The following is a 27,315-nucleotide window of genomic DNA, read 5'->3' as shown; positions in this document are numbered from 1 at the left end:
ACAGGTAAGGACAATATAATACATTTTAATAACTATATTTCACATTATGTGTAAGTTTTCATTGAAGAACATATGCATATGAGAAAATGCATTGTATATTTGTCAATTTAGAGGATGCATACCATAAATTGAACAGGTTTGTTTTTGGCATTGTTGCACACAAGTATAAAAACTGAAGGTTAGATGCCACAAAACATAAGCATAATATATCATGGAAATCAAAGTATGTGAAAATAAATGGAATGCTTAGCAAATGGTTTAATGCTTAGAAAGCAAGGCAAAGATGTGCAATACTCCCTTGGTTATTTAATTTATTTATGGATAAATTAGTGTGACCTCCAAGGTCAGCGGGGAATATGACAAGGATATAGTGACCAAACAGAAGAGGGCTTATTTCTTGAGAGAAGGGTAATGTGAAGATGTGTGAAGGAAATATATATGCTGTACATTCCATCTTTCTTCTATGAGTTCATGTTTGTGTACATAGGAATGATTCTTCATTTTGGAGGTGAGTTGAGTCTTATCCACTTCCCAGGATTTGAAAGAGAGGGATTGGTCCAATGAGCTGGTTGAGGTCTTCAACCTGGGTTTGTCTTACCCCAATCTAACATTTTAATTAATATACAATATTATTCCAACATCCATTTTTGTCATTATTTTTCCAATAAAGTATTAAAAAATCACATTGCTGAAAATCAGCAATTTGCAGCAAAGTTTAGTATCATGCTATTGAGGCATTCCAGGAGATACAAAAATGAGTGTTGGTTCTGCATGTGTCCTGCAAGGTTTCCTCTTATTCCTGTGATGAAATATAAATGAAAAAAAATAATACTTCCTAGTAGAAGGAAAAATGTATTAAACAAATCTGCCATATGCTGCATATATTAATCTAGTTGGGATGTAAAATATGAATCATTGTGTTTCTGGATTAGGTAAAGTTACAGCCTTAGTTTTGTAATGCACTGGCATAACCAGGGAAATAGTCTATACCAGACATGTCAAACTCGCGACGTCATGTGATGTCGCGCAATGTATCGGGACGGTTTTGCCATTGCCGGCAATGGGGTGAGCGTGGCTTCCCAATGACGTGTCTGGCCCGTGGGCCGGCAGTTTGACACCACTGGTGTATACTGTCTAGAAAATCTGGTAATTGTGGTCAAACATACCAAAAAGGTACTAGAATGAAGGCTATTGAAAACTAATGATTGAATATATTTCCGTACTACATGTTACAGAATTTAACAAATTTAACAAATATCCATCCATCCATCCATCCAATGTTCTAGAAATTACAGTAATATTCAGTGATTACAGAGTTAGGATTTCCCACATGAATTCACCAATCAAAGACACTTGCATGACATCAGCTTCCTGCAGAAGTCTCCAGGAATAAAGTTTTCATACATAGGATTGCAGTTATAGATGTTAATACTTCTACTATTGAAGACATGAAGGCTTTCCTTCTGGAAATATTGAATCTGAAAAGGATATCAATAAAGTACTGATATAAATGCTATTGTCCAAGATAAAACATTGCATGTGTGTATAACCTTGATCATTGTAGTTTGTATACAGACATGGATTGGGGTGGAAAATGGGGAGAGACAAAAGGCTCCTAAGGAATGAATCCCATAGATAAATCATAAGGCAGATCATACATATCCCAGAAACAGAAATACAATGCACTGTCTACAAGAGGTGCCAGAAAGAAGGGAAATGTATTCCTTTAGTTTGTCCTAAAGAAAAGAAGAAAGAAAGAAAGAAAGAAAGAAAGAAAGAAAGAAAGAAAGAAAGAAAGAAAGAAAGTTGTTAAGTGAATCACTACAGTTGTTAAGTTAGGAATATAGTTGTTAAGTGAACCTGCCCTTCTCATTGACTTTGCTTGCCAGAAGTTCACAAAGGGGTCACATGAACCAGGGACACTACAACTGTCATAAATATGAACCAGTTGCCAAGCGTCCAAATCTTGATCACATAGCCATGGCAATGGTTGTAAGTGTGAAAAATGTTCATAGGTCACTTTTTTCAGTGTTACTGTAACTTTGAACGGTCAGTAAATGAATGGTTGTAAATCAAGGACTACTTGTATAGTAAACTGACTGAGCCAAAAAAAGTGCAAGACTGGAAATCTAAAAACTCCTTTCTCAGACTCATAAATTTTTACATCCTTACCCTGCCTTTTGCATTGGGTCCATAGTTGTCACCTATCTTCCAGGAGGCACTCTAGCCCTAGTCTGTGAGAAAGAGAGGGATCTCACTATCTGTGCTGTCTTTCTGACAATTAAAATGCTTGAACATGTCTTTTAAAAAAAAGACATCTATGACCCAGAGGAAGCAGCTAGGGTATCTCTCTGTGTATGGGACAAACAGCAGTTTTCTCTTATGAATATGTTAATCCTATAAATGAGTCTAGCTGGACTGGAAGCAAGAAGGACCAACTTGTAGTCTGTCATTAAAGTACCATGCTTGGAAGCTCTTTAACCAAATAAGTGCAAGAAGACTACGCTGCATCCAAAAATATCTGTTTTCTCTTTTAGAAGTATTCAAAAATAAAATCCTCTTTCAAGGCTAGTACTGAAGATGTTATCTATCCTGGTAACAAAACATCTGCAAACAAACAACCAAGCTCAGAGAGCACCAAGGACCCCATAAAACTGAAAATAACTAACAAAGAAAGCATGCATGATCATTTCTCTGTTTGGTGCTCAGTAACAAAAATTTCCTGCTATTGCCTTTAGTGAAGCTATTGATTACTCAGCCTAAGTCTTTCATTGGTAACATGAATAATAATCCACTTAATTTACCTATCTTATCTAATTTTAAAGATGACTAAAAGAATGCATCGATGTAAAAGACTGAAGATATGAAATATAAGAATTGTTGTTTGGGAGACAAACTGACAGTATATGCTGGCCTCAGACTATTCAGTATCTCTGAAAGGTACAAAATTTCTTGGGAATGGAAAGTTTAAGTACATAAGCACAGTGAGACAAATAAGGATTTGTACAGAAATGAAAGGCAAAACATTTTTCTTTTTTGTAAACTACCTGCTGTGGACAAAAATACTAGAGCTTTTCAGAAAACTCAAGCTTAAAGGTTTGTGGGTATGTCATTGCATCTTGCAAATGAACTTGATATGTCATGTGCTCTAAAGCACTTCATGCCAGGACTAATTCACAGCTGCTTTAATGCAACATTAAATTGCCATAGTTATGTAGCAAAAACCTTCATTATCAGAGAATTTAAGTTGTAATTCTGCCCATTGCTTGAACTGAAAGTTCATTTTACTGGTACTGAATTGCAAACATGTGAATGTATGTACTTCAAGAACTAAATTCTAGTTGGAGGATTAGACTCTTGAGGATGGTGTGTTGGCAGACTCCTAGCTTTACATCACATTGAGATTATATATCAGTTGCTTGCTGTTTTTCAAGGACATGAAAGAGGTGAATGGAAACTATGGGTTCTTCTTCTTCTTCTTCTTCTTCTTCTTCTTCTTCTTCTTCTTCTTCTTCTTCTTCTTCTTCTTCTTCTTCTTCTTCTTCTTCTTCTTCTTCTTCTTCTTCTTCTTCTTCTTCTATCCATTATCAGATGTTGGTGATCATGTTGGCGATCCTGTTTTTATCAGCAGCCACAAGAAAAAGTGCTGCTGAGTTTTGTCCAAACCAGTCCCTTCCAAACCAGTTTTACAGCAATCTTTGTCCCATAAGTGAATTTAGAAGATTCATCTGTGGCTGTGGCTGTTAGGCAAGGCATTCAAGAAAGCCTCTTTGTATAGGCACCTGGCAAAATCTTCAGATTATGGAGGTCCTTGACAAGATTCTCTTCAAACAACCCCAATGATGAGATTCATTATCAGAATTTAAAAATGCCTTGTACCTGACAACTTTATAATACATTTAACTTTAGAGCTATCCTGATCATTGTCATTGTCACTATTCTTGATTTCACCTTCTTGGCCTCTGTTGAACACAGCTCAAAAGGAGAAACAACTCAATCACTTACTCTAGCCTTGTCCTGATTTATTGGTTTAAAGAGGGAAAGTGAATAAACAGAAAAGCAGCAGGATCAGGAATACTCTGAAAGTTATCATTTGACTTCTGCATGAATGTGGGCCTTGGCAATTGCCTGCTGGTGCTAATATTGATTGATAGGTGTTTGCGTATACAGGATACTCACAGAGGATAAAAGAAAATATCATTTTTTAAAAAAATGATGAAGCATTTAAAATATCACTTCTGTGATACTGGAAGTTAATTTGAGAGACCATTCAGGAACTTTGGAATCCTATTGTAGTGGACATTGTAGTTCAGTGAACAAAGAACTATTTTCATCATTGCAGCTCCATATATTTTTCACAAATATCAGTGGCTTCTATTGACCTATGTAGAAGAAGGAAAGTGCTTGTAAGCATTGCAATTAAATTGAAGAAGGAAAGGAAATAAGCTTGTAACCCAATATGTCAATAATGTCCTCTGTTTTTAGAACATTATATTCTGATTATTTTTTCAGTTCACTTCTGTTGTAGAAGCTATGTTAGTATGCCTCCCTTTTTCTATATGCTTGCATATTAGAAAGTTTTGTGGCTTTTATTTATTTGAGCCTTATGCTAGAGCAGTGGTTCTCAACCTGTGGGTCAGGACCCCATTTGGGGTCGAACGACCATTTCACAGGGATCGCCAAACAACGCAGTCCGCCATTTTTTCCCCTTTTCCTTAGCTGTGCTACTCCCTTTTATTCTATTGGCTTTTGAAAGCCAATAGAATAGACTCTCTTGAATAGAGTCTAATTCTATTTGCTTTCAAAAGCCAATAAGAATTGTCCAGGCTGTCTCTGCCCTGCTGAGCCCGCCAAAAGTCCCATTCTGCAAACGGTGCTGCAAGTTGTCTGCAGCGAAGGCAAGCTGTCTGGAAGTTTCCACCCCTCCCTGCTGAGCAAGTACTAAAAATGTAAGTAAAATAGAGCCAGGGGTGGGAGGTGGGAGGCCGGCGGGCGCAGGGAGGGTTGCTGGCGGGTGTGGGGCCTGGCGGGTGCCTTACCTCCCTTGGGCTGGGCAGCTGGTGGCCCAGCCGGTGGTCGGCCAGCTACGCCTCGGCCGGTGCAGGGGGCGGCAACACGCATGCGCGGCGCTCCCGGGCAGGGAAAGTCCTCGACTTACGACCGGTTGGGGGTTGCGGCATTAAAAAGGTTGAGAACCACTGCTCTAAAGCATGCTGCAAGGAATTCTGGGAGTTGAAATCCACATATCTTAAAGTTGCTAAGGTAGCCAGCGACGCCTCGGCCAGTGCAGGGGGCGGCACCATGCATGAGCGGCGCTCCCGGGCAGGGAAAGTCCTCGACTTACGACCGGTTGTGTAGTCCTCGACTTACGACCGGTTGGGTAGTCCTTGACTTACAACCGGTTGGGTAGTCCTCGACTTACGACCGGTTGGGATTGCAGCATTAAAAAGGTTGAGAACCACTATGCTAGAGCCTTCACGTTGTTTCTGCTTAAGGGTTGCTTATATATCTTTAATGGGATACCTGCATACAAAACTTCCCTTCCTGCAAGCTACTGATGATGAGGTCAGGATAGCTTTAAACTTAAATGTATTATAAAGTCGTCAGGTGCAAGGCATGTTTAAATCCTGTTAAAAGTTGAACATAAAACATCTAGTAAAGAGGATACCTATACCTGAAGAGTTTTGATAAGGACAAAACTGTTTATGTTGTGCCTTCTATTCCTCATAGCTGATATAATCGGTTACTCTTTCTAGTATCTTATAAATTTACAGGTCTATTTACTTATTTCCTAACCAAATATATAGAAACTATAGATGGAGCAGCAACTATCTTTTTACTTCAAGTCCCATGCAAAATCTCTGGCACATAGATAGTTTTACTCATAATATGAGGCATATTTAAAACAAAGATGCATCATAGTTAACACAACTAGCTACATACTGTATTCTTACTATATACAGATACACATGGTTCCTCCTCCCCTTGGCCTAATTATGAAGATCTTACATAAGAGTATTTTCATTCCATTGCGACATTGTGGACACAAAAATTTAAATCTCTTGCCTGACATATTATGAAGAAAATAACTTTCTTTCTTCACTTTAGCTGATAGGGAAGATGTCTGGAAGACCTCAAAGTATCCAATTTTTGTTCCAGTAGCAACAGGTTGGACAAGAGAGATATGGGTATGTATTATCAGACTTCTCTATTTGTTCACCGACAGTAAGCAAGCTCAAAGAAACCTTTATATAAAACAGAAGAGCTAGAAATCATGAGAGAAGAGGCAGTTTTCATGGGAATCAGGTATTTAAGTGTGTGTGTGTGTGTGTGTGTGTGTGTGTGTGTGTGTTGTGGGTGTTAAGTAAAAAAGGAAGATAACGAGATGCATTTGTGGATCTCAATTGATTCTTTTTTTAGCAGCATGACTAAATAATGCCTTATGTTTGCTGCATGATTTATTTTATTGATTTATTCCATGGGTGCTTTATAGGAAATAATCAGGGAAGCTGATGACCATCATTTATAATCAACATGATTAAATGAAGCCAATATCTTTGGGGAACTATAATAAAACATGAAGGAGATTGTAGGAGTCTGGGGAATAATAGTTCAAGACATTTATATCCTATACCATTCCACCTTTTGGAAACAGTGGAACCTGCTTTGTATTGAGTCAGATTTTGATCAATATTACCAATTTTGACTGACAATGTCCTTTAAGGCATCAGGCATATATAGGTCTCAAAAAGAAACAAATTGATATTACTTTAAAAGAAAATATGAAAAAATATTAAAGCTGAGAGGTGGGCAGGATATAATTTCATTTATATATTTAATTGAGATTCTCTAAATCAGGGGTATCAAACTGCTGGCCCGCAGGCCGGATGCATCATAGCAAAACCACACCCACGTGACATTGCAAGTTTGACACCCCTGCTCTAAATGAGTCAATCTTAATGTCCAATAGTAATCAATAAAACATAAACATGATTTTAGAGCAAAATGAAAGAAATTAAATTAGTAAATTGGATGTAAATTTAAGTATGTAACTAATAAATTTTGCAAATAGATTGCCCCAACTGTTCTCTTTCCCATATTCCATTTCTGGGGAGTAGAGGATAGAACAGGAAATCTGCACATGCTGACCGAGAGCACTGAGGTTGTCAGGGTTTGAATCTGCTGAAATAGGGCGAGATTTAATTCAAGTAAGTTTTGATCAACTGTTAATTCAGATGCCTGCTGATTCCAGATACTGTCCAGGGGGAGTTTGTTGTGAACTACACAATCAAAGGCTTGAGTGGTTAATGAAGCAGAAGTAGATGTTTTTCTGGAACTCCCTTGCTTTTTCCACAATCCAGCCAGTATTGGCAATTTGATTTCTAGTTTCTCTGCCTCTTCGAAACCCAGCTTGTACTTCTGGTCGTTCTTGGTTCCCATATAATTGAAGCCTAGCTTATATGATTTTGAGCATAATCTTGCTAGCATGTGAAATGAGCACAATTGTATGGTAGTTTGAACATTCTTTGGCATTGCCCTTCTTTGGATTGGAATGTAGGTTGACCTTTTCCAATCCTATGGCCATTGTTGAGTTTTCCAAATTTGCTAGCATGTTGAGCGCAGTACTTTAACAGCATCATCTTTTATGATTTTAAATAGCTCAGCTAGAATACTGTCACTTTGCTGTTGATAATGCTTCCTAAGGCCCATTTCCTAAGGCCCACTTGACTTTGCACTCCAGGATGTTTGGCATGAGGTCAGCGATCACCCCATTGTGGTTATCAGGGACATTAAGATCTTTCTTATATAGTTTTTCTGTGTGTCCTTGTCACCTCTTCTTAATCTCTTCTCCTTCTGTAAGGTCTCTACCATTTTTGTCCTTTATTGCACCCCTCTTTGCACAAAACATTCCCCTTGATATCTCTAGCCTTTCCCATGGAGTTGCAAAGAGTCAGACATGACTTAGCAACTCAACGACAAAGCTGATTTCAAGATTTGACTTTCAATGAAGTTACACTCCTCTCATCCCAGAGGGGGCAGGATTGCAATATGAAGTTCTTCTGGATTTATAATTTCTTTTGGAACAGCAGACACAAGCTTGTAGGAATAAGCCTTCACCCCATTTTATCGAGTGAATCAGTTACAGCCTTACCTGTAACATAATGCACTGAGGATGGATCATTCATGTCCTTGTCATCCCTTATCTAGTTTGCAGTAAATCGTTATAAATAAGGCTGTTTTTTTAAATTATTATTGAACACTCAAAGCATTAAAAAAAATAAGCGAACATAATACAGATGAATAAACCAGGAATTTAAAACTAACATGGAAGTTATTGCTTTCTCATATATCTTATTGGTAAATAATTAAATATAGTATATGTGTTATCCCACATCCAACAGTTATTATTAAACTTGGGCTATGAATGGAAATGAAGCACAATTTATATTGTGCTCAGGAAATATACTGAGCACAATATAAATCATCTAATGAAATTATATACTGTTCATATTATTAAAATTCAGTTATCTTGGAAAACTGAAATATAGATTCTATGCTTAGATAAATCCAAATTTAGGATGAGATAGCTGCCCATGTTTAATAAGAATGTTTTAGGTTGAAGTGGGAATTTGACTTTTAAGTTTTTTACTGGAGGTAGCAGAGGCTAACCCAAAAGAGAAAAAACACAAATCCTCTTATGAAAATTAGAATATACATCTGATTGTATATAGCATAGTAATTGATTGGATAGGTCAAAATATATAAACTGCTGTTGAAAATGAACCAGGAGGATGATTATGTTAAAGAGTGTATGACTAAATGGGCAAAAAAATGGATATAGTATTATGTTTGATCAATGGGAAAATATGGGGATGAATGGATTAAAATTTCATTGAAGTATAATTTAAAGAAAATTTTTATAAAATGATGTATCATTATTTAGCTCCTGAGAGATTGTCAAAGATATATAAATGAATACCAAATAAATATTGGCAATGCAAAGATATCTTTTATCATCTTTGGTGAACATGTACAGTAAGACTGTCAGACAGTATTGGAATCAAATATGTTGCTTGATTCAGAAAATGGATTGTAATGATTTTGTTCTATGATTTTTAATATGGCTTTACACGGTTTTATTTCTTCTTGTTTATAGGTATATTTTGCTTATTGTTCTTTGGTATTGTAAGCCTCCCAGAGTCATGTATGTAATACGGGCAGCTATTTAAATTGATAGAATGATGAAAGAACAAATGAACAAATGAACAAATAAATAATCAAAAGATTGTAAAAACAAACAAAAAGAAAAAAAATCAGGAAAAAGGAAAACTCTAAAAAACCCTCAAATCTTATGAATAGAATAGAATAGAATAGAATAGAATAATAACTTTATTGTCACTTTGAATGTACACTAATCGGCATACACATTAAAATGAAATTTTGTTGCATACAGCTATAATTCAACACAGATTTAAAATAGACTGTTAAATCTTGCCATGGGAAATAATATTGGTTGAATTTTTCCAACAGAATTTACAAAGGAAGTTGAATACATATCATCAACTCATGATTGTAATGTTGGGATCACATTGCCTTCCTGCCGGGTTTGAGATTAGCAAGGCAAGAAGAGTGAAGGCTGGGAATAGGGATACCTTGACAAATGGCTACCCTAGAACAGCCTGAGAAAAGCCTGACTACCAATTCTTTATAGCATATAAGTGAAGGAACAGAACCATATTTCAACCCTGTTCTGTGCACTGGACTGGCCACATAAGCTTGCTGGAAGCTGCTCTTCATTGCTGTGTCTGTGATAAAGGAATGTTATATATGCAAGTCAAGTTCTAGATTTCCTGTGAATGCACTTAAGTTCAGCAAGAATTACTGCAGGCATCTGAGGGCAACCTGAACACTTTCCAACATCAAGGAATAGCCTTTTGTGCTTTATTACATGCTTAATAAACCAATAATTCTTCATGTAATAAATTCCAAAGTTACATTCACTTCTTTAAATCTTGGTAATCATATTAATAAATGTATGGATATTAAGCCAAAACTAAGTAACTATGAGGTAAACTCATATCATATGGAAAATGTCATCTCACCCATTTTACACTTCCAGCCCTAGGTTGCTATCTAGTTGTCATCCAGATGTTTAAACAAGCCCAAGTGTCTCCTCACATCTAAGAGGGCGCAATGATCTTTGCTTATGGAGAAGCAACATAGCCAAAAATGACCATGAAATTTGATCTTGACAAAGATAGAATTATTTTAAAAAAACAATGTAGAATTTGTGCAAAAAGTGTTACAAAATGTATTGATGCAAACAGGCAGGTTGGCTAATCCATAAACAGGCACATAATTCTAAGGATACGAAAATAAATTCTTCCACGTAAATATAAATGTAAGTATTGGCCCCTTAGTCTGCAACATTCCTGAGATGTATACTGAAGATGCAGTATATTAGATCAATTGTTTTACATTCACTTTCTTAGTGGCTATCTGCATGTTCACTGGCAATTTACAGAAAGGAACCACAATTTGGATTTTGTCACATTTTGACTTCTGCCAGCTCATTCTTTTCCTTCTATCAGAGTCTCTCAATTTGGGCAGTAGCAATTACAGATATTAGTTTGTTCTGTTTTCTGTATTTTTTGCTTTTCTTTTTGCAGCATTTAAGTTCAGACATTAGAAACATTGCCTTTTTCTTATCAACCATACATTCAAATTAGTCACACTGGACAAGCAGACTCCTCAGAACAGTAGTGGCAGTATCTTTTTTTGTTCATGTCTGCTCGTGCTGGCGATCAGTGAGCGCATTCATATTTGTCCCCAAACTCCTTTGGCACACACTTGCATTTATCAGCTGACAAATAAAAAGCATGAGAAATAGTTCCCGTCTTCTTCAAGGGAGCAGACATCTTGTTTCAAGGACCTGTGTGTCACCAACTGGAACAAAGGATTCTCCAGCATCCCAGTCCACAAAGCGAAAGGCTCTTGTGTTCTCACTGAAAAGCTGCATGCAGGTGCCAAGGCAAATGTGACACAATTGCTGCCAAGACTGTGCCAGGCATCTAAGCCACAGATTCAGGTCAAGCGAGGCTTACCATTTTTAACTAAAAGTAGCACAATGTTGTACTTTAGACCACAGGTAGAAAACCTGTGACACCTTCAGGTATGGCTGAGCAGAAAGCTTTGAAACAGAGGAACTTTGATGTCATGATGCTTGGGCCAAGCACCCCTTTAAAGCAGTTTTCCCACTCTTTCCCCATCTGAAGAGCCAGGTGAAGCTCTGCTGGCTTCCCTTTGTCGTACTTTGGAGGTTACCTTCCAGGAGCTGGAAAAGGTTTCTGTGCATAGCAGTGCATGTGTAGAAATCTTTTTCAAAGCTTGCAGGGTGTTTTAGAAAGTAGGAAGGAGGGCAGCAATGACACAAAACAGCTCAATGAGGTGAATCATTGTGACTTGTTAAGACAAGTAGCATCAATTCTGCAATGCAAAATGTTTCACTGAAGTGAAGTATGGTTATTTTCCACAGATTTATTACTTAATTCCTGTCCCCAGCATTCCTCCCCTTGAATCCTGCTAACCAAGACTGCTGGGAATTGTGGCGGGTGAGGGAATGATAGGAATGAAATTAGGGGACTGGAGGCTAAAGCATATAAAGAACGGCTGCTGGATTTGGGTATGTCTAATTTAATGGATGAGGGGGGACATGATAGCAGTGTTCCAGTATCTCAGGGGCTGTCAGAAAGAAGAGGGAATGAAGCTATTTTCCAAGGCACCTGAAGGCAGGACAAGAAGCAATGGATGGAAACTAATCAAGGAGAGAAGGAACCTAGAACTAAGGAGAAACTTCCTGACAGTTAGAACAATTAACCAGTGGAACAACCTGCCTCCAGAAGTGGTGAATGTTCCAACACTGGAAGTTTTTAAGAAGAGACTGGATAGCCATTTCTCTGAAATGATATAGGGTTTCCTGCCTGAGCAGGGGGTTGGACCAGATGACCTCCAAGGTCCCTTCCAACTTTATTATTATTATTATTATCGATCATCGCATAGTCAGCCAAATGTTCAGACTGGATTTGGCATTTTGTCTACCTATCGAGTCCTTACCCAGGACCTGGGATAGGCAGATGTGGATGTTTGATGGTATTACAGATATCGTCGCAGGATGGAAGCAGTTTCTAATAAGGCCGCCTTTTGCAATTGACTAATAGCGAATTTGTCAATGCCAATTGTATTCAAGTGGTGCTCCAGTTGTTTTGGGATTGCACCCAAGGAGCCTATGACTATTGGTACTACCCTTGCTTGCTTTTGCCACAGTCTTTCTATTTCTATTTATAGGTCTTTGTATTTTGTTATCTTCTCCAGTTCTTTCTTTTCTATTCTACTATATCCAGGCACTGCCACGTCCACTATCCAGACTTTTTTGTCTTTCTTATCGACAATTGTTAAGTCTGGGGTGTTATGTTTCAGGTGCTTGTCTGTTTGAATTCTGAAGTCCCAGAGCAGTTTAATTTTATCATTTTCTATGACTTTCTCTATTTTATGATCCCACAGTTTTTGCTTACAGGCAAATGATATTTTTTGCAGATCTTCCAATGCACCATTGTTGCTACTTTGTCATGCCGCTGCTTGTAATCAGTTTGTGCAATCTTCTTGCAACAGGTTACCAAGTGGTCCACTGTTTCTTCAGCTTCTTTGCATAGGCGGCACTTACTGTCTGTTGCTGTCTTCTCAATTTTGACTTTGTATGCATTTGTCCTTAAGGCTTGGTCTTGTGCAGCCAGAATTAGGCCCTCGGTCTCTTTCTTCAATTTTCCTGCTCTTAGCCATTGCCAGGTTTTATTGTTATCTGCTTTCCCAGCTATTTTTTTCATGTATTGGCCATGTAGTGCTTTGTCTTCCCATGCCTCTATTCTGTTCTTCATTTGGTCTTTCTTGTAGGCCAGTTTGGTCTCTCCAGTAGTTAGTAAGCCTTCCTGATATACTAATTTCAGTGCATCTTCATCATTGTTCTTCAGATATTCTTCCAAAGCCATTTTTTCTTCTTCAACCATCTGATGTACTTGTAGCATTCCACGCCCACCTATTTGCCTTGGTAGATAAAGTCTATCAATGTCACTGCGTGGATGAAGGGCATGATTCATTGTCATTATTTTTCTGGTCTGCCTATCCATTGCTTTTAGTTCTGCTTGAGTCCAGTCCACTATTCCAGCTGTGTACCTAATGACTGGGATTGCCCAGGTGTTGATTGCCTTTATGGTATTTCCTCCATTGAGTTTGGACTTTAAGATCTTCTTCACTCTCTTGATGTATTCACCTCTAATCTTTTTCTTGACTTCAGTGTGCTTGATGTTGTCAGCTTGAAGGATACCCAAGTATTTGTAGTACTCTTCCTCATCCAGACTCTTAATGTTATTTTCGTGGGGCATCTTGATTCCTTCAGTTTTCACTATTTTTCCTTGTTTGATAGTAAGTGTGGCACATTTGTCCAAGCCAAACTCCATTACAATATCTTGGCTATATATACGGACAGTGTTGAGCAGCGATTCTATTTCAGATGATGTTTTTCCATACAGCTTCAGATCATCCATATAAAGGAGGTGGGATAGTCTGGCAGATGTTTTTGATGTTTGATAGCCATGTCCTGAGTTATTCAGTATTGTTGACAGAGGAAACAGTGCAATAACAAATAGTAATGGTGATAATGAATCTCCTTGAAATATTCCTCTCTTGATATTAACCTCTCCCAGCCTCTCACCATTGATCTGCAACTGTGTCTTCCATTGTGCCATCGATCTTTGCACAAATTTTCTGATGTTTCTACTGACTCCTGTTATTTCTAGGCACTTTATTATCCAATCATGTGGCAGAAAGTCAAATGCCTTTTTGTAGTCAATCCATGCCACATTCAGGTTGGTCTTCCTTCTCTTGCAATTTTCCAAGATCATTTTGTCTATTAGGAGTTGATCTTTTGTCCCTCTGCTATTGGGGCGATTTCCTTTCTGCTCAGGCGGAAAGAGATTGTTTTCAACTAGATGCTGTTGCACTGCATCAGCTACTACACCAGTTAGTAATTTGAAAGTTGTTGGTAAGCAGGTAATTGGCCTGTAGTTACCTGGTGTTGCCCCTTTTGCTGGATTTTTCATTATTAGGTAGGTTTTCCCAGTTGTTAGCCACTTTTCAATTTCTCCTCCTTGTAGTATATTGTTGAACTGCTTGGCAATGAGTGGGTGTATAACAGTTAGATGTTTCAACCAAAACCCATGCAGTTCATCTTCACTTGGTGCTGACCAATTTTTGATTTTCTTTGCTCTTTTTTCTACCATTTTTGTTGTTATTACTAGTTCTTTCATTTCAACTTCTGTTTTATTTGCATCCACCTCTTTTAACCAAGCCGCATCCTTGTTGTATTTCTTTGGGTTATCCCATATCTGCTTCCAGAACTGCACTGTTTCTTCCTTGTCAGGTACTGACTGATTCCTTGCAGTTTCTCCATTAATGGATTGGTAGAAATGTTTCTGATTGGATTGAAATTGGAGGTTCTGCCTATAGTTTGCAATTCGAGCTTCATATCTACTGATTTTCCTGGCTATAGCTGTTATTTGTTGCTTTATTATTTCCAGTGCTTCCTTGATCTTCCTTGTTTCTAAGTGGTATTTCTTGATTAGGTATTCTTTGGTCTTCTTGTTCTTCAGCTTCTTTTCTTTCATCTGTTCTAGCTTGCTTGCATGTGATCTTAACTTGTTGATCTTATTTTCTAGTCTAACCTTCCATTTTTGTGGTGCACTGTTTGTTTGTTTTTCTTCTTTGTTGATTTTGCATCCCAGGTATTCTGTTATAACTGCAGCTGTGCTGTACATTAGTTGGTTTGTTTCTTGCAGTGAATTGGTGCTTATACTTGATATTGCAGTATTTGCATCTTTTAATGCTTGTGCTAGCTGTTTCTTTGGAACAAGCTTCAATGCAGGTAGCCTTATTCTGTTGTTTTTGTGCTGTTCTAGATGCTCAGTTATTCTTTGTTTCAATTCTTTTATTTCTTTAGTTAGAGGGTTTTGTTCTTCCTGAGGAAGAGGTGCCTGGTTTCCAAATGAGAACAGTTGTATATCTCTGCTGGATTCCTTCACTGCCAACTCCCCCTGGTTTGCCTCTACATTCTGAATTACTTCTGGTAAGGCTTTGATTTCTTTGCCCTGGGTAAACCTTTGCAGTTCGTCCAATTCTGTTTCTGTGAATACTTTATTTCGTGTTATAAATCGGCGTTGATCTGCTAGTCTCTGTTCTGTTATTTCTGATTCTGGATGTTGTTCTTTCCAGAATTGGTGCATTCGTTTTAGATATCCTCTTCTTGTTGGACTTGATCTGTAGTAACAGATCATTATTTCTTTGTTTTCCATCACTGTGTATCTGCGACGGGTAAACACCTTTTCTTCCAGTAGTTCTGCAGTTGCTGGCCCTGGTTGCTCAGCCAACAGTCCTGAGTCCTGTAACCCATTTTTCACCAGATATCCAGGAACTCCGATATCTAGCACGGACCTTGTTAACCCCGGGCGACGTCCGAGCCGGTATGGCATTCTGCAATTTACATCTCACCATATTTTTATTATTATTATTATTATTATTATTATTATTATTATTATTACTATTATCAATCATCGCATAGTCAGCCAAATGTTCAGACTGGATTTGGCATTTTGTCTACCTATCGAGTCCTTACCCAGGACCTGGGATAGGCAGATGTGGATGTTTGATGGTATTACAGATATCGTCGCAGGATGGAAGCAGTTCCTAATAAGGCCGCCTTTTGCAATTGACTAATAGCGAATTTGTCAATGCCAATGGTGTTCAAGTGGTGCTCCAGTTGTTTTGGGATTGCACCCAAGGAGCCTATGACTATTGGTACTACCCTTGCTTGCTTTTGCCACAGTCTTTCTATTTCTATTTGTAGGTCTTTGTATTTTGTTATCTTCTCCAGTTCTTTCTCGTCTATTCTGCTGTCTCCAGGCACTGCCACGTCCACTATCCAGACTTTTTTGTCTTTCTTATCGACAATTGTTAAGTCTGGGGTGTTATGTTGCAGGTGCTTGTCTGTTTGAATTCTGAAGTCCCAGAGCAGTTTAATTTTATCATTTTCCACTTTCTCTATTTTATGATCCCACCAGTTTTTGCTTACAGGCAAATGATATTTTTGCAGATCTTCCAATGCACCATTGTTGCTACTTTGTCATGCCGCTGCTTGTAATCAGTCTGTGCAATCTTCTTGCAACAGCTTACCAAGTGGTCCACTGTTTCTTCAGCTTCTTTGCATAGGCGGCACTTACTGTCTGTTGCTGTCTTCTCAATTTTGACTTTATATGCATTTGTCCTTAAGGCTTGGTCTTGTGCAGCCAGAATTAGTCCCTCGGTCTCTTTCTTCAATTTTCCTGCTCTTAGCCATTGCCAGGTCTTATTATTATCTGCTTTCCCAGCTATTTTTTTAATGTATTGGCCATGTAGTGCTTTGTCTTCCCATGCCTCTATTCTGTTCTTCATTTGGTCTTTCTTGTAGGCCAGTTTGGTCTCTCCAGTAGTTAGTAAGCCTTCCTGATATACTAATTTCAGTGCATCTTCATCATTGTTCTTCAGATATTCTTCCAAAGCCATTTTTTCTTCTTCAACCATCTGATGTACTTGTAGCATTCCACGCCCACCTATTTGCCTTGGTAGATAAAGTCTGTCAATGTCACTGCGTGGATGAAGGGCATGATTCATTGTCATTATTTTTCTGGCCTTCCATCCATTGCTTTTAGTTCTGCTTGAGTCCAGTCCACTATTATTATTATTATTATTATTATTATTATTATTATTATTATTTCCATCCATATATCCAAATTTGATCGTTAACAACATGTATTAATCAATGTTAGATTGCCTTTGGAAAGCATTGGCAATTTTCAATTGGTCCTTAACACATCAGCCCAGAGTTAGTTTTCTGTTACATGCTTAATTCTAAGCGCTGTATACAATCATTATTTGCTTTCTGACAAACAGCACACTTGGCTTGTTTAGATACTACTTAGCTCCATTTAACTATTTCACCTTGCACCTTTTTCTCTCTCTCTCATGTGGCTCTTTAGTCTTGTTGTTGTTTGAAACTGATTCTATTGACTCTTGCTTCAATTGAACTGAAATCTACTAGCATTATTCAGAATTGTTTTTATTATAAACAGGAGAAGGAAGGGGAATAATAATAATCATCATCATTTAAAATCCAGAGTAACTGCTTTTTGAACCATACCAAATATGGTTCTTCAGTTGCAAGAGGCTAAACTGCAACAATTTCATTATCAGACTTATTTTTCTCAGGATCTGCTAAGTCAAGCTATTGCATGTATTTTCTATGTCCCTTTTTAAATGTAAGAAACCTATAAAGCAGTCTTGTTTCACATTAAAATATGTATAATTTTTCCAGTTTTGTTTTCTACCTACCAAAGATTTATGTGTTTCACCAAGGGATGGAAGCAAGTTCCAGCAATACCTGAATTTTTTAATCTGTAAAACGCTGAATCAGAAGTTATTTAATTCCTCATTCTAGCAGTCGTTGGATAACCAACATTCAGTATAGCACCAATGGAGTCTATTGGAATATCTCCAGACTTCTTCCACGTTCAATCTTAATAGTCTGATCCAGCAAAGTTAATTATATTACTACCAATACAGCCTTTCCCTCATTCTGTCCATCCTCTTTTTCCTTATGAAGAAAAATATGTATGTTTTGTAACCTTTGAAAATAGTTCAGATAGTACTGAAAATATTAAGTATTAAGGCATGAAAACTTCCTTGGGGCTAAATGTTGGAACAGCAGGTACAATCAATTTTAAAGGAGAGGTACATTTGGGGAGGTACATTTTTTTTTAGAACTCTATCACAAGATCTCTTTATTCAAACTGTATTTTTAGAATAAATGTAATTCCATGTTTCTGTTTGTGATTTCACTCATCTAGCATGACATTCTCACCAAAACATTTTTTCTATAAAAGACATTTAGTTCAAAGTTCAAGATCCAGATGTTTAACAAGGATGTGCTTTTGTTTCATGACAGAAAGAAAGCTTCTGGAAGAAGAAAATATATATTGCTTCTCCACTGACATGAAATTAAAAGGAATTCATATTTTATGTTCCTCCTTCTTTAGAATGGTAAATATGATACTGCTCTTAGTGTACTAAAGAGGTTGTTTATGGCTGTCAAAAACAGATATCACAGCCAATTGCTATAAATTTCATGAGCCTGAACAAAAACAAAAGAGAATTTTATGTGACTGGGTTCTGCTTTATATTCAGGTTTGTGACTCTCTTGGATTGACAAACTGTAGTTTCCTTCAAATGTATGTATCAGACTTTGAAAATGTTGCCTATGTGAATCACCATTTCCTCTTGCTTCTGCACACATGGAATTCATTATGTGTGTGGGTGCGTGTATATTCTCTCTCTCTCTCTCTCTCTCTCTCTCTCTCTCTCTTTATATATATATATATATATATATATATATATATATATATATATATATATATATATGTATGTATGTATGTATGTATATAGGTCTTTGGTTATTCGGGTTTTCTCCCGCATAAAATTGGAAGTGTCTTGGCTTCATAGGTCCTGGTCAGATGGTGGATTTCCTCCCCATAGAGGTACGATATTTGTTTTCTGAGGTTTTCGCAGGTGTTTGTATGTAGGTCTTTGGTTATTCAGGTTTTCTCCCGCGTAAAATTGGAAGTTTTACCTAAGTCATACCCCCACTGGCAGTTAAAAGGAAGAAACAGCTATGATCACACATTGCTCCTAGAAGCACAAAGCCGAAAACACCAGCCTGAAGATGACGAATGAGACTTCATCGAAACGTCGCCAAGACACTTCCAATTTGTATATATTTTCTGAGGTTTTCGCGGGTGTTTGCATGTAGGTCTTTGGTCATTTGGGTTTTCTCCCGCGTAAAATTGGAAGTGTCTTGGTGATGTTTCGACGAAGTCCCATTCATCATCTTCAGGCTGGTGTTTTCAGCTTCATGCTTCATTTATTGGATTCATTTATCCTCATCAGCTAGCCACACCCTTTATGGCCTGATGGTTAATACCACTGCCTAACATGTAGACTGCCCAGGTTCGAATCCCATAAAGGGTGTGGCTAGCTGATGAGGATAAATGAATCCAAAATAGCTATACTAGTCTCCCACTTAAATCTTTAACTCTTGTCAGCAAAAAGAAATCTGAATTTGTAATGTATCGCAGTTGCAACTTGAGCCTGCTTAACGCCCCTAGTTGGGGGGCTGCAAGGCAAAAGAGATTATAAAAAGTAGAACTGCAGTATAGCAGTCAAAATACCAAGGTGCAATCAATCAGACCTATCTGTCTGAACAACTTTCTGTATATACTCCCTTGACTTGGCTGACAAAGAGGGGAGGAGAGTCTGTGGCCTGGTGGTTAATACAACTGCCTAACATGTAGACTGCCCAGGTTCGAATCCCATAAAGGGTGTGGCTAGCTGATGAGGATAAATGAATCCAAAATAGCTAAACTAGTCTCCCACTTAAATCTTTAACTCATAGACAGGCCATAATCACTTAAGTGGAAATGTCAGGAATAGAATAGAATAGAGTAGAGTAGAATAGAATAGAATAGAATAGAATAGAATAGAATAGAATAGAATAGAATAGAATAGAAGCTGGAAGGGACCTTGGAGGTCTTCTAGTCCAGCCTCCCTCTCAAGCAGGAAAACCTATATCATCTCAGACAAGTGACTGTCTAGTCTCTTCTTAAAAATCTCCAGTGATGGAGCGCCCATGATTTCTGGAGTCAAGCTGTTCCACTGGTTAATGTCCTCACTGTCAGGAAGTTTCTCTTTAATTACAGGTTGCTTCTCTCTTTGATCAGTTTCCAACCATAGTTTCTCGTCCTTCTGGTGCTCTGGTGAATAACATAACCTCCTCTTCCTTGTGGCAGCCCCTCAAATACTGGAATACTGCTATCATGTCTCCCCTATTTCTTCTTTCTTTAGACTAGCCAAACCAAAATCCCACAGCCATTCTTTGTATGTTTTAGTCTCCAGGTCTTTGATCATCTTAGTTGCTCTTCTCTAAATTTTTTCCAAACTCTCAACATCTTTTTTGTGATATGGTGACCAAAACTGGCTGCAGTATTCCAGGTATGGTCTTGATTCTATGCCTCTGTTTACATAACAGAGACATCCCACCCTTCTTTTGCTAAATGCTTTAAGATGCAGAGCTTATCAATAACAAAGGCTGCGGAGGGAGTGGACTGGTGATTTTCTGATAAAGCAATTTATCAAACCACCTAGAAGAAAATTCTCTCACAGGACATATTGTTTGAAATAGGAATCCTCTAAATCTGAACCATTCAGAACCATCAGTGATTTAGTTGTGGAATATTCTTTTCTACTTTCTTTTCTACTGTCCTGCTTTCCAGACACCATTCTTTATAGTAAACAATACTAACAAACCACCCAGGAATACATTCCTTTCTGAACTGTTTAGAGGCACTCTGCTTAAGCACCAACATTCTTGAAATAATTGTGATAAAAATGATTAACCTGGTGCTCTATTTTCTCCTATTGATCATCTCCTGCACCATATGTATGCATTTTTCCATCATGCAAACTTTGTTTACCAACATTAGGAAGTTTTCTGCTCTAGAATGAGCCAGTGAATTACAGCCTTGCAAGTTTAGATTAGATTGAGATGCTTCTTCTGACAGCCTATCTGTTTTCTTCTTTGTGTTCCAACTGCCATTTAACCATTGAAGGTTCTTCAGGCTTGCCTCACCATTTTTGTAGACTTCACCTAATTATTGCCAATAAGCTCTTCTGTTCCCTTTAACTCCTCTCTTCTTGTTCACTTATTTGTATGTACATGATTTCTCATTTGTTTTCCATAGATTGTTGCTTCTTCCTGGACAGAAAATTCAACATCCTCCTTGAGAAAAGAGAAGAAAATGTGAGGGTGGCAGATTAAGAGACAGAAACAATACAGACTATAGCAGAAATGGTCTCTTAAAAAACTTCATAATCTTTGATCCTACTCCTGCTCTTCAATGTACATTTTACAAGTGTGGGAAGACAATTTTCACAATCCAGATACAGGATAGACTTTTTTCCCAAAGGGTGGTGAACATCAGGTTTTCCTCTTCAATGTGACTATACTTGAGAACAACTATAGGATAATTAATTTTGTTCAACATTTAAAAAATGCTTAGTTTACTTGCAATAATGTTCAAAAAGAGAGAGGGGGAGTGGGAGAAGTTTATTTTTAATGTAGCTTCATATGATGTTTGCCATATTGTTTTATTTTGCTATTGGACAGGTCTCCTCCAAACCGAAAATGTACAGGTGTATATTGGCAAGAAGCCTGTCTCAGCTGTTTGAATTGAGTATAGTAAACAGATTGTGTAGGGAAACAGATTCAGTGGTTAAAATGAATGTGGAGATTATTATTATTTATTTTTAATAAATGAGGATGCTCCTCAAAACTTGATGTTATGTGATGTTAGGAATTATGATAGCTGTGGTGATCCATATGGAGAAGGGGGGAAAGTTTTCTCTAATGCAGAGTAATTCAAATTGATGGCCTTTGTGTTGCCTTTCTCTTCATCTTTCCCATTATGATAACTCCATGATCCTCTTGGTGTCTCTACCTATACTTGCCAAATAAAGTCAGTACATCATTAACCTTTTATTTGAGAATGCATCTCTGCTGCCTACTAAGTTTATGATGTAAACCAATTTCCCTTTGTAATTAAAAGGAAAGCTGCTGAGAAACACCAACTAGATAAAAGTGGGAAAGACAATAAATGTTAGAAGAATACTAATGTCTATTTGAGAGAATCCTTATTTTTTATATATGTTTATTGTGGGTTTTCACGCGCCCAGCGGTCTCCCATGGGTGTAGAAGAACAGACACGTACACGTGGTTTCCTCGGGATGGGAGCCCCGAACAAAGCCGAAGCATCCCTTTTATTGTGTTACCAGAAGGCGGGTTTATATGCACCTGGTGACCACCTTACACCAACCACATTTGTTATGACACAGCATATTAGCATATTACACGTGCTAGCTTTGTTTTGCACACGCTCCTATACAGCTGTTACACCCGGCACCAACAAAACACCAAAACACATTCCTTTGCACCGCACGGCACTTTGTTGTTTACTCCAATCTTTTTTACTTTCGACTTCCTCATACCTTGGCCTACTGCAGCTGATGACTCAGCCTAGCAGGCCAGATAATCCAATAACTCCAACATCTCCTACTTTTCTGTTTTATTTAAAATAAGGAGGGAGCGCTTTATAGGAAGTCATCCTCAGTGTCGCTTGGCAAAGTGAAGGCCGGTTTGGTTAGCAGGGGTAGCTGAACTGCAGTGATAGGTGTAGTTACTAAATTGACCTGTTGATGGGTTACAGTTCCTGAGGAAAAATTTTTAAACATCATAAACAAAGAAGGCAAACATTGAATACAACAACATATCAAAACTAAAATAACCACAATAGTTATAATACCAGAAACCAATGATCGCAGCCAGGTTCCATCAGGTAGCCAAGACCATAGGGCATCCCAAATGTTTATTGCACCAGATCCGTCGGATTGTAACGGATCATGACGAACCATGTCTTCCATATGCTCAATGGTACCTGTGATATTGGCTTTGTAATCAGAGATATAAACACAACAATGAGAATGGATTAAGGCACATACTCCTCCTTTCGAGGCAAGGATAATGTCTAAAGCATAACGGTTTTGCAGAACAATCTCTCGTATTTCTGCCACTTCCTTGTTTAACAATTTGGTAGTCTGAATGGTAGCGTTGAACATGTGCCTAGTCCAGTTATTTAATGCATAGATGTCTCTGTAATTCATGGCTACCCCCATAGATGGAAATATAGATCGTGCAACTTGCGTTCCTGTACTGCCGGGTCCTCCCAGGCCATTTTCTAGATCTCTTCTATTGCGCAAACGGCCTGAAGGTGGCTGATCTGACACAAAAACTGAGGGAGCAAGAAAGCCCAATGTACAACGGCCGGACCACCGTGGAGGTATACGTTGATATGCCCGCCGGCCACAAAGCATCCATACGTTACTTAATATATTTGTAGTCATGTTGGAGCTTTGCACAGTTTGGCGAACCATGGCTCTTACAATACTGCAAAGGAAGAGTGTGGACATTGTGTCTGTGTTGCCGGGGTGACATCCTGTTGATAGCGAGCATCCAGTTATTTGATAGGTACACATATAATCAGAAAAATCATCAAGGGATTCAAAAAGAGGAATATTCTTAAAGGGATGTGGTCTAGTCATGTTGTTTGAAAGTTGAAATGTGATGTCACAATATGGGTATCTGCCTACTAAAACAGAGTTTTTAACAGTGTTCTTATATTCCCAACAAAACGCTGCCTTTTCCTGGATTCTGCTTCCTATTGTGTATACCGTATAATTCACCATAGCATTGGAAAGGGTCCCTCTAGACCAGGGAAATTGTTTCCAACCAGTTGTATTAAAAGGCACCGCATGCATAAAAAGTCCCCCCTCCTCCAGGGTTGGAATATGCATGCACATCCAACACTCAGTCTTGTTCAAAAGGCGACAAATATTCTGCACATCTTTCATAAAAGAGTTGTGAGCCCAGGGTCCATGGTCGTCTGATGTCTGGTTAGGATGGTGGAGATTGAACCAAATAAGGGCGAACACAGCGAGCTGGAGTCCAAATGATTTTGCCATGATCATCTACCGCAGTGTAGCCTCTCCCCCAGGTAATAAGCTCTGCAGGACCTTTCCACGTGGGGTCTGGAAGCCGTCGATAGTAAACTGGAGGTCTTGAAGTAAGGGGAGGGACTGTTGAAAAATGACGAGAGGCAGCTGTTGATGGTGGATCGCCCGTCAGATTCAAAAAGTTCAGTGTATAAAGGCACAAGTTAAGGATGTTTTGCACTGCTGGGAGGCCAGGGGCGATTTTCCCCTTTTCATTTAAATATCGATTGAGAGCTGTTTTTAATGTTTGATTTGCTCGTTCGACCAAGGCTTGACCTTGGCTATTATATGGAATGCCAAATTTATGAACAATGGACCATTTTGTACAGAATTCTGCAAAAGCAGAGCTAATATAAGCAGGTCCGTTGTCTGATTTAAGTTCTTTGGGGCGTCCTAACAGTGCAAATGACCGAATACAGTGATTGATAACATGTTTAGTGGCCTCACCCCTCTGGGGGGAAGCCATAATGAAGCCAGAATATGTATCAATAGAAACATGAAGATGTTTCCATGGGGCAAAGGGAGGATATTGAGTAACATCCATTTGCCAAATTTGACAGCTCTCCAAGCCACGAGGATTTACTCCAAGTGGTATTGAGTGTGCTTGCTTGCTACAGGTTGGACATTGCTGAACGATGGCAGCAGCTTCAGCAGCTGAAAGATTAAATTGTTTGATTAATGCTTTCTTATTCTGATGGAAATAGGAGTGACTTTCCCAGGGGGTTGAAAAGGTGAGTGGCATATTAAGAGGTGTTTGTGAGGCGGCAGCATCGGCAACATCATTGCCTTCTTGGAGTGGGCCTGGAAAAGGCTGATGGCTACAAATATGGGCAACAAAAAATGGGTGCTTCCTATCGTTTATGAGATGTTGCAAGTCCAAAAATAATGTTAACAGATCCATAGAGACATTTGGTGCCAAATAAGAGTCAAAAATGGTTTTGACAATTTGGGTAACATATAAACTGTCCAGGATCAGATTAAAGGGTTGATCTTTAAAATGAAAAAATGCCATGGTGGCCGCCACTAGCTCAGAGCGCTGAGCTGACATCTGTGGGGGGGGGGTGATTTTTGTACGCCACTTACCCTCCTCTTTCCAAGCACAGGCTCCATGAGTCTTGCTGCCGTCTGCAAACACCGTTATTGCTTCTTTTAAAGGGAAAGAAGCACAAGGAGATTGCCATTTAAATGGGACTGTTTTTAATAAAAAAATGCGAGGATCTGATGGTGGATGACAAGACACTTCTCCTGGCCAATCAGCCAGTGCTTGCTGCAAAGATTCATAATTGGCCAACAAACTTTCCCAAGCTGTTAGCGAACAAGGGATATATAAAAAGGACGGTTCAACACCCCCTAAAGCCTTTGCCCTAAAGCGAGATTTTGTTATAAGCTGAGCAAAGAGCGTATGTTTCTGTGAAATGGTGTTCTTCGGGGTGTGAGCTAAGTGGATCCATTCTACAATCATCATTTTTTTATTAGACACAATCTGAGCCAAAGCTGCCGTAGGAAGGTCAACAGTGTTAAAAATTAGCATAGAAAAAGGCATATCGGGCTGAACACGATCGACCCATACTTTTGACAATGCATGCTGAATGATGTCACAAGTTTTAAGTTGTTGTTGAGTTAACACGATCTTATCTCCTGGATTTTTTCCCTGCGTAAGAGCAGAGAACAATGGAGCCAATTGAGAGGTGGTTAGTCCCATATAGGGACGGGCCCAATTAATTGTTCCTAAATATTGTTGAAGTTGGACTAAGGTTGGGCATGGTGGAAGACACAACTTAGACAGCTGAGGCTCAGCGTGTGAGGCCAAAAGCTTGTGGCCCAAGTACAGAAAGGGGTGTTTAAGCTGAATTTTTTCAGGTGAAATAAAAAACCCATTTGTTTGAAAAATGGAGGTTAGAACAGGCAAGGTTGCTGATACTGTACCTGAGGGCCCTGGAGCTGCCACTAAAATATCATCCATATAATGGTAAATTTTAAAATGAGGAAACTTTTCCCGATATGGTCTTAAAACCTGATTGACAACATATTGACACATTGTAGGACTGTTTAACATCTCTTGAGGCAAGACAGTCCATTGATATCTGGCCGTGGGCTTGGAGTTATTCATTTCAGGCACAGTAAAGGCAAATAAGTGTTTGTCCTCTGGGTGTAGTGGAATAGAGAAAAATGCATCTTTTAGATCTATAACCATAAGGTCATAGTCTTTTGGTATCAAATTAGGATTAGGTAAACTGCATTGGAGCGCCCCCATGGGGCGAATGATCCTATTAATAATCCGGAGATCACTTAAAATTCTCCATTTTCCAGATTTTTTCTTTATAACAAACACCGGAGTATTATAAGGACTCAATGAGGGTTCAATGTGTTTTAACTCTAATTGTTGATCTACCAATTGCACCAGAGCGGCTAATTTTTCTTTGGTTAAAGGCCACTGATCCACCCAAACTGGGGTGTCAGTCAAGAGGTTTAACTTTATTAATTGAGACATCTTAATCCAAAATTAATTTTGCATTGAACTGACTCATCAAGTCCCGACCCCACAGATTAATATGAAGTGGAAGAATGACAGGTTTAATGTGGGCAGTGACTGGTGTTTCTTCTGAGATCACAGAAAGCCAGTGTTTGCTCACACGTGCGTGCCGGATTCCTCCCACACCCCGAACCGACGGTGCGCTGTCGGTCTGCCACTCAGAGAGCCATTCTTCCTCTCTTATGACCGATACATCAGCTCCGGTATCTAGAATGCCAAAAAAGGAGCGTCCATTGACTTGAAAGGCCATAGAGGGGCGGAACTTTTGAATTTCTTGCTCAATTGCCAAAACTTGTGGTTGTTGGGGCACAGGGACGGCAGTTGCCACTACTGTTCCCTCGAGCACAGTCATGGGAGTGTTAGGGGTAAATGCCAAAGCGACTGATGTAAAGTCAGCTGGGTCTTTCAAAAATGGCATAGCGGTTACTCCCTGCATAATAAAGTCACGGTGAGGAAACACTAACAGAGGGGTGTCACAATCAGGGGGAAAGGGGACAGACGGCCGGATTGGCAAAAAATATGACAGCCCAGATAAACCTGTGGTTATTGTCTCAGAGGCCATCAGGACAAAATGATAAGATTCAGCCTTTGAGGCGGGGCTAGCTGAATGCCCCAGCTCTAGTTTCCCTGTTCCTGGGAATCAGCGGGCATAGGGTTGCTCCGGCTTGATAAACTGCCAAAGAGGATTTTTCTTCTGCACTCTGTCCCTTTTTTAACTCATTGGGCTTTTCAGAGTCATAAGCAGGCGGGGGGTCTACAGGCTTTTCAGAGTTATAGGCAGGAGGGGGGTCTACCCTCCCCTTCTCTGTTTTCATGGCATCTTCATGGATTTGGAGACATTCAATTACAATTCGCCATGTAGACAAAATTTTTGCAGGGGCACGAGGGGGTTCATGAAAATACTTTCCTAATTTAACCCACACAGACATTTTTAGGGATCCTCCTTCGGGATATGCAAGGCAATTTTGATATACATCTTTTAAGAG

Source organism: Crotalus tigris, unplaced genomic scaffold (assembly GCF_016545835.1).
Source record: "Crotalus tigris isolate CLP2741 ecotype Arizona unplaced genomic scaffold, ASM1654583v1 scf7180000017644.4837335, whole genome shotgun sequence".
Classification (NCBI taxonomy): Eukaryota; Metazoa; Chordata; class Lepidosauria; order Squamata; family Viperidae; genus Crotalus; species Crotalus tigris.
This window is presented reverse-complemented; position numbering follows the sequence as displayed.